Here is an 8,872-nt window from a genome sequence, read left to right on the forward strand (position 1 = left end):
CATTTCGGAGTGTAATGGCTTTGACATGTTCTCGAGGGTTGGTTTCGGTGTCACTCGGTAAGGATCCCCTAGGGAGTTCAGTTGAGCTTTTTGCGACTTGATTAATATTTGTTTCCAAACCCCTAGTGAATGTGTCTTGATGTCGACGCCATTCTTCTAAACCGTTTAACCTATTTTCAATTCTACCAAGGGTTTTGACAATGGTATCTAACGGGTCGGGTTCTCTCTTTTCTTGTGGGTTAAAACCGGGTGGAGGTCGAGGATGATTAGGAGCATAGGGATTTAAAGCATTTTGATTGTTGCTCCATGAAAAATTTGGGTGGTTCCTCCACCCTTGATTGTATGAATTTGAGTATGGATTATTTGGTCGATAAGAGTTACCGACGAAATTAGCCGTTTCACCCATGAATTGATTTCCGGGTTGGTTATCCATGCTCAAATTGGCCATCAATAAATCCATTTTTTTATTAAGCTCATCGAGGTTAGGGGATGATTGGGGTGGTGCATCACACATATATATACCTGCCCTTACCTCGGAGAACCGTTCGTTTGGCCAATGGGAACTCCTCTCGGCTAGTTCTTGGATGAGTGCATAAGCATCATTCGGGCTCTTGCAGAACAAGCTTCCACCTGCGGCTGCATCAATAGTGGCACAATTATTCGAAGATAAACCACTATAAAAGATATTTACTTGTTCCCACTTTTCAAAGCCGTGATGTGGGCATTTCTTGAACAACCGACGGTAACACTCCCATGCATCGTATAAGCTTTCTCTCTCCTTTTGACGGAAGGCGTTGATCTCATTCTTGTACATGGATGTTTTGGACGGAGGGAAGTATTTAGCAAGAAACTTTTTCACTAAATCGTCCCAAGTTGTGATGGATCCGGCATCCAAAGATTCCAACCAATCAATAGCATCTTCCCTGAGAGAAAAAGAAAACAATTTCAGTTTAACAGCGTCACTTCAAACGCCATTAGTACGGAACAAAGAACAATGCTTAATAAATTTGGTAAGATGAGCATTCAGGTCTTCTCTAGCATCTCCTCCGAATTTCCCGACATTTTGAATAAGTTGGATCATAGCCGGTTTGATTTCGAAGTTATGTGTGGCTATGGTCGGTTCTACAATACTAGATGTAACCACAAGGCGATTTGGAGTTAGCATGTCCATGATTGTTCTTTCTCCGTTCTCTTCCATGATGACGTTTCTTCCTTCACGTCGATTCCTTCGGTACGTACACTCTATTTCTGGATCAAAAACTAAAAGAGGCCAAGATTGGCTCCGCGTTAGCATAAAAAATGAAAAAGTGTCTAGAACGTCAAACCTGATTGTTGCTAATGTTGCAACTAGAATCCCCGGCAACGGCGCCAAAAACTTGATGCGTATAAAACGTATACGTGCTTTTTAAGAGCAAGTGCACTCTATCGTACCAAGTAATACAGTATACTCACGTATAAAGATCGATCCCACAGGGATTCCGCACAATTATTAACTATCCACAAGTTTATGAAGTCTAAACGATTGAAATAAAGAGGTTTGAGTTGTTTATAGCTACGAAAAAAACTTTTGTTGTTAAAGCAATGGGGTAAAACACTAGGGAATCGGGTTCACTTCCTAAGTTTGAGCCAATGAAATCAATTGAAATAAGAAACCGAGGAGAAGTTCGTGATTTTAAAGATGGTGATTTCTAAAAGAAACTCGGTGCTAAGACCTTAGACCACCTCGTTCTATTTCTTCATTCCTATTCACTTAACCGGGCTAATGGTTACTTAAATACGACAAGAAAGCGTTAAGCTCAATGAGAAATCCTAGCAATGTAATGCTAGAAACCACATCGACTTGCTATCAAGTTTAAGAATGTAGTTTTCCATTAACTGAAATGTGGATTAAACTTACGTTCTTAGTTCTTTGAAATCGAATTCCTTTCGGGTGTTTATCTAATTGACTTCTAACTTGACTCAAAACATTAGAAAGATTCCCCTCATCCCTAGTAGGGAAGAATTAGTTCATGGTCATTGGGGAAACAAAACTTGAAATAAAGTGAAATGAAGTGAAACTCATTGAAAGTAGAAGATAAAGAAATGAAAGATGAACAAACTTTGATTAAAATGTGAAATCAACTTACAAAACTAAAAGGAAATGACCTTGAAATAAGAAATTGTACTTAAGAACTACAAAAAGTAACTAAAACAAGAGAAATGACAAATGCCCAAAGCTTGGCTACAACAACAATGGAGTTTCTAAGCTTAAGGATGCAAAAGGTGTAGCTTTCTTCTTCAAATCTCTTCTATTTATAAGCAAAATCTTGCTCCAATCAAGGTAGAATTCTGATTTTGATGATTGAAAGCCTCCAAATTACTGAAATAATGCATTTAATGGCCTTGAGAAGTCAAATGGTTGAAGGATATGGGCTTGCTTTGAAAGGAGGAGCCGCCCGGTGCAAGTTGCGGGCTGTGGCAGGTCTCGCCGAGACCTACCCCTGAAATTGGCCTTTTTAGGCCAATTTCAGGAGGTCTCGGCGAGACATAGGTGTGTCTCGTCGAGACATGCCTTCGAGCAGGGCACAACTCCCTTCCTCAGCCAGTTGCAACGCTTGTTTTGTGAATCTGTTGCGTTCGGCCCTGACTGACCAAAAACCATCATTTTGTTGTTTTTTCTCGTCATGTTCCCTCGTTCTTGCCCTGTAACTTACTTGGGTAAATTGTCAATCTCGTGAGGGTGTGTGAGGGTGTAAAAAAATTAATGGAAACGTCGTGAATTAAATTAAAATTACGTGACGGTGCGTGAAATTACGAAATAAAGTGAAATTAACACAAAATGACACTAAAGTGATAACAAAAACAACAAAATGGACTAAATTATGACTCGATTTTATTATGAAAACGATCGGCAACACCTATTCTAAATATAAAAGTTTTAAAATGTTTTTTAAGTTCAAACAGAATTGGAATTTCTTAAAATTTAATCTTGAGATGTTACTTCCGACTCGTACACGTCTATGGTAATATCTCATTGTCATATCTGATTCTATTTTCGATCGGGTGTGACATACGTTCTAGCTTTGTGACTTGATACTAATTGATATTATGTGAATAATATCAGGACACATATGTCTTCATCTTAAGCCAATATGCACATCCGGAATAAAAAAGACTGCCAGGTCAAACAAAACATAATACAAATCCCTCAAGACACGCGAACCAATGGGATACACTCTAAATCTTCTTCAGATCAGGACCTTTAATTCACGCCTAGGATTAAGGAAGCCCAATTCGGGTATTACTACCTGCCTAAAATACGTCTATTATCGATGAGATATGTCCTCCAAAAGAATCCAGGGTGAATTTCGATGCCGAGTAACAATTTTACCTCTAGCATCCTATAAATAAAACGTAACTTAATAGTCAAGGTATATACATACATCTATCTACTGCAATTTACTCTTAGTTTTTTAGTGCTCTCATCCTAAACTCTACTAACTTAGGCATCAAAGTGGGTTCATCGATCAATGTAATCACCTTGAGCCTTATTCTTTCTTACTTCGGGCATCAAGGAAAATCTTACTAGCATCGAAGTACTATCACACAAATTCAATAGTATCAAATTGGTGCAGTGAGCATGGACTAAAACAAATAAGTGTCCATGGCTGATCAAGAAAAATCACCAAACCCATCATCCTCATGACTTGTCTAAAAGCCTAAAACATCAGTCATTGCTAGTGGAAATCCATTGGATCTCCTTCAAATCTTCCCTAACCTTGATACACACATTGAGGAATGCTTGTGATCCCTCAAGCCTTCAAGTAGGGAATTCATGGATTATATAACCAAACATAATATTTACAACATTAGGATTGTGCAACATGCCACTAACAAGAACACAACAATGATGGCCGAATTGCAAGAAAAATTAGACACTACCAAAGAAGCTATTGAATTGGCCAAAAGATAGGACTATATCGTATGTTCTATCAGGTAGCACATCGTTCTTAGCTATCCTCAGAGGAGCAATATATCGTATGTAATTTGGTGAAGGGAGGACATACATAGGAGGGATATGGAAAAATAATGAACTCCTTGCAATGGCTAGAACAATCGCTCTCTCCCTCCTATAGCGAGATAAGTTGGAAGGACTCCTACATGAAAGATCACTCCTCACCAAGCTTACCATGGAAAGATACGACCAAGTCTAACTTCTAATCATACCGAATGAGGCAAACAAGAGAGTTCAAATTCCCTCTAGACCATCATAAATCGCAAAAATTATAGATCACACCAAGATCCCCAGTGTGCAAGCACAAAACCCAAAGGTATTAGGATGGGTTAGGGTGCTCGTATAATAAGAATAAGGCATTAAGAAGCTCTGTCAGATTTAGATCTCGGGAAAGGCATCAATGGGGATGAAAATCAATTGTACTAAGATCTCATAAAGATCAACAAACAAAGCATCATGACACATCATCGGATAACGAAAATAATTATGGGCCTCTTAAAAAACGATCAATAGAGGGCCTTATCCATAAGGAGCTATGGCGTGCTCTCGGTGACGTATACATGGATGATTAAATGTCGGAGGTCATGGATACTAGCCCCTCACTCTGTGCATGCAACTTGGAATCCTTATCCAACTTGTTGATGCTCCTCTTTTTTAGAAGATTTTCTTTATAATCTTAAACGAATTATCTTAATAAAGATCTTCATTTCCTTTACACATCGTTTATACTAAGTATGTTTATAACGCCTTGCTTATTTTTATAGTTAACTGAACACTTCTCATACTTTTATACATTAGACCTTTGATGACTGGTGATGAAATCTTCGATCGGAGCACTTCCCTGTGAGGCGCCGTTGGGATCGGCGGGGGACACTCCGATGCCAAAGTCAGTAACTTGTATGAGAATAAACTGTTAGCACGAAGTAGGGTTTAGAAAAGTGTGTACCTCAATAGCTTGGGATGCAAGCTATTTATACTCATGAAGTTGTAACTCTTGGTAACTAGAAAGTCTCCACTAATGTCTCATTAATGGCGGTTACTGATCTTATTCAAGTATGACCATTAACTTATTAATGGGTTATTAGTTGCCTTTATTGGGAATCGGCTTTGCCGTTCCTTGGGCGTATCGAGGTTTGACAGCGGATCTCCCAAGCTGTTTGACCATCTGTGGCGTGTTGAGGAATTTGTAGATCTGCCACCTCTAAGTCTGGCTTCATACGCCATTGCTTTGGCGATCCTCCTTATCCACGATCATTTGGTTAATTACCCTTTTGGTCCCGTAGATAATATCCGGATGTTATCAGAAGCCCCCCTTAAAATGCCATTAAAGTCCTTTAGGGCTTTTGATCTTCCTGGCGTGTCGTCAATAGGCGGCCTATTGATAGCTACTCTGTCCCAGGCCATACTTCGATTGCCAGGTGTCTGGGACGCTCGCGTCGAGGTGAGTGACGTCTTTCCCCTTTTGAACATTTTCTTTCTCTTTCTTCCGGTTTCACTTCTTCATTGTTTCAACTTCTGGTTTTCGCCCGAGTTTCCTCCAAAGTCATTTTCATACCCAGAACCCGTTCGTTAAAGCTTCCTCTTCTTCACTTCGGGATTTCATGTAAGTTGATTTCGTATCCCTTCCGTTTATCAGTTCTTTTGTTTTTATGAGTTCCACCTCTGAGCTTTTTGGCTCTTCTTCTTCTACCGATTACTCGTTTAGCCTAGAGTCTTCTGAAAGCACAGAGTCTTCTGAGAGCACTCCGAGCTGCGATCTTTCTAGTTTGCGTAGTGCTTTAGAGGAACGTAGGAATCATCAATCTGGATTTATAGAAACCTAGAACTCTTTTGCTATTGTTGCCCCAGTTGTAACGACGGTGAAGTCTAGAGTTATTTCAAGGATGGAGGCTTCTCCTTCGACTCCCTATAGGAAAAAAGGACCTCGTGTGGAGATCACTTCATCTCACGTGAGTCCTGAGGATCTTGCCTATTTGGTGGATCATTATCCGTGGATAAAAAACTTTGATCTAATATTGGCGGATGTCCATCACCGCCCTGCTTATCCTCCTAAGGGATTCCTTTCGGTTTATAAGAGCCACATGGAAAAAGGTTTTCGTCTTCCCCTTCCCGGAGCGATTGGAGAAGTTCTTAATTACTTCAAGATCACTGTCAGTCAATTGCATCCGAACGGTTGGTTGGATTTGGCTTTGGATGCTTACTTGGCGGCTAACCAGGGGGTAACCTTCTCTCCACGAGTCTTTAGATCTCTTCATAAGCCCTCTAAATGAAAGAGCGAGTCTTTCATAACCTTTGTTAAGTTTAGGGGTTATTCGCCTTTTAGTGATAAAATGTCTAATGTCCATAATTGGGACCAAAAATTCTTCTTTGTTAAACTAAAAGAGGGCAAATCTTTGGGATTCCCGACGTACTGGAATCATAAACCCCAGCACATGGCTGGCGAATCAATTGAATTGACCCCAATCGAGAAGAATGTGGCGAATCTCATAAAGAGTATCAAGACAGACTTTTGGACCTATGCTGATACCCTTGAATTCATGATGAGTGGGGTTCATTTGGTCCGCCAAGTGGGCACTCTGATCGACTATCTGACGTATTCCCAACTTGATGAAGGTACTTTTATTTTTTCTTGAATTTTGAGTTTCTTTTTGTCCTCTTGTCACGGAGTTATCTGATGCCAATCGTGCCGTTGTAGAGAGGCGGAAGAGAATGAATGAGCTGGAGGCGAAGAAGAGGAAAAATCTGATGGCGAATCCCGATAAGAAGGATGGAAAACGCCCTTTGGAAGGTGCCAGTCTTCCTTTGGATAAGAAGGCGAGGGCGGCTCCTACTGGTAGAGCAAAGCTAATGGCTACCGCTGCAAAGCCTAAAGTGGATTTGCTCCCTCCTGCTTTGCTTTTTATTTTATCGCGGTTTCTAACTTTCGCTTCTTTTTGTTTAGCTGGTGAAACCGGATTTGGGGAAATACTGGTTTGCCAAGCATGGAGAGAGAGGAGCCATTGAGAACGAGGCCGTGATAAACAATCTGGATGAGGCCATTGGACAGATGGGGAAGGTCCGAGAGAACCGTGCCAAGTATTCCGGACCGGCCCATGCAAAGATGGGAAAGAGGGATCTACTTGCAGTAAGTTTCTCTCCTTCTCCCATTTTTGGATGAAAGAGTGATCCTAACTTTGGGGATATTGTCTTGAAATGACCTTTTTCTTTTTGTCAGGTGTATGCCCATATGTGTGCAATGGAGGCGGATCTCCTCCAGGGTGTTGCCGATAAGGTCACCATCAAGAATCTGGACATTGAAGTGTCCATTGCCAGCTCCAATGTTGTTGCGGCCGTTTCTCTTAATAAGAGCAAAGATGCCAAGATCCGCGAGCTAGAGGATAAAATAGCCGAAGATGCCAAAGACAACTTCCACCTTGCAGAACATGGAGATCCTATGTGGTAGTCGTGCCTTCTATTATGGCGAGCGAATCATGGCTTATGTTAAGTTCACCTATCCAGAGATAGGTTTTGAGGATCCAGAGTTGATCGTTCCTTCCACCGAGGAGGCTTTAAAGTGTGACAAAATGGTGAATGCTCGTGACTTCATTCGTGGTCAAATCCGAAATGTGCTGAAGAAATTGGATGAAGAAGACGCGAAGCCTTTTGTCAACCTTGATGTAGAGGCGGATGACCTTAGCGAAGTATCCAAGGAGCCCGGTGGTAAGGTTGATCTTGTGGAGATTGATAGCGGAGTTCCTCAAGTGGAGGTTGTCAACAAGGAGAACGAGGCTCCTCCAAAGGATGTATCTTTAGAGAAAGTTGCAGGGGATGATGCCATTGTATAAACTTAATTTATTTTGATGTAATTAAGTACAATTTTTGTGTTTGTTTGGGTGAATCCTTTTCTTTCCCAGAACCACTTTTACTTATGCATTATATCTTTTAGCAAGTAATTTTCTAGAATCTGGTTTAGGATTTGTTTAATTGTTTAGGGCAGGTGGCCAGCCGTACCCCAATGTGTGAACATTTTGAAGGCTCTGAGCTTTATTTCCCTAAGGAAATTAAACTGCCCTTGGTGGCGGTCGACTTTTTCCTATCTTTGAGGTAAAAAGATCCGCCAGCGGGTCTTTCCATTCACTTATGAAGAGAGAGTTGCGGGTGTAATTATCTCATATTTGAGATAATTTTAACCCGCCCCTGGTGGTGGCCAACCTTTTTCCTATCTTTGAGGTAGATTGGTCCGCCAATGAGGATTTTTGTTCTCCTATCTTTGAGGAGAAGGTCGATACGCCGTAATGGCGTTTTCTATAGTGGGAATGCTTTTGTTGCCTCCCCTCTTTGAATCTCGAATATTTATATTTCTACAAAAAATACTTAAAAGAGAAGTTCCAAACAAACATTTCATTTTATTAAATGGCGACTTGCCTTATTACAACGAATTGGTCTTTTATGTGAGCCTCGTTAAAACCTTTAATAAGAAAAACCTCATGGGAAAAACCTTATTAAAGGAAAAAGAGTGCTCAAGACCTTGGATTACATTCTACTCTCTGGGAAAATTTGTGGAGGTTCTGGATATTCCACGTCCGCGGCAGAGTGTTCCTTTCCATGTCTTGAATTTTGAAAGTGGCTGGTCCAATTTTGGCGATTATTTTGTATGGCTCTGTCCACATGATTCCCAGTTTTCCTTTGCCTTCCGCGGATTGGATTTTGTCAGCTTTTCTTAGCACCAAGTCTCATTGATTCGGATCTACAAGTTTGGCATTCCTGTCGTGATAGGCTGCGATCCGGACATACGCTTTTTCCCTTCTTTCCTCCAGGCGATCAAGACTCTCCTTTAATCTCTTCTCATTCTGGTCTTTACAGTAGAATAGGACCCTGTCACTTGGGATTTGAACTTCT

The 8,872-nt window shown here is 40.8% G+C and overlaps 1 non-coding gene across 1 annotated transcript; it reads left to right on the top strand.

Annotated features, from left to right (window-relative positions):
- The first annotated feature begins 707 nt into the window (after window positions 1-707).
- LOC136210089 (small nucleolar RNA R71) lies at window positions 708-814 on the top strand. The gene has a single exon (XR_010677797.1). It is a non-coding gene; the product is annotated as a small nucleolar RNA R71 (small nucleolar RNA).
- Window positions 815-8,872: the final 8,058 nt, after the last annotated feature.

The sequence above is a fragment of the Euphorbia lathyris genome, chromosome 10 (assembly GCF_963576675.1).
Source record: "Euphorbia lathyris chromosome 10, ddEupLath1.1, whole genome shotgun sequence".
Classification (NCBI taxonomy): domain Eukaryota; kingdom Viridiplantae; phylum Streptophyta; class Magnoliopsida; order Malpighiales; family Euphorbiaceae; genus Euphorbia; species Euphorbia lathyris.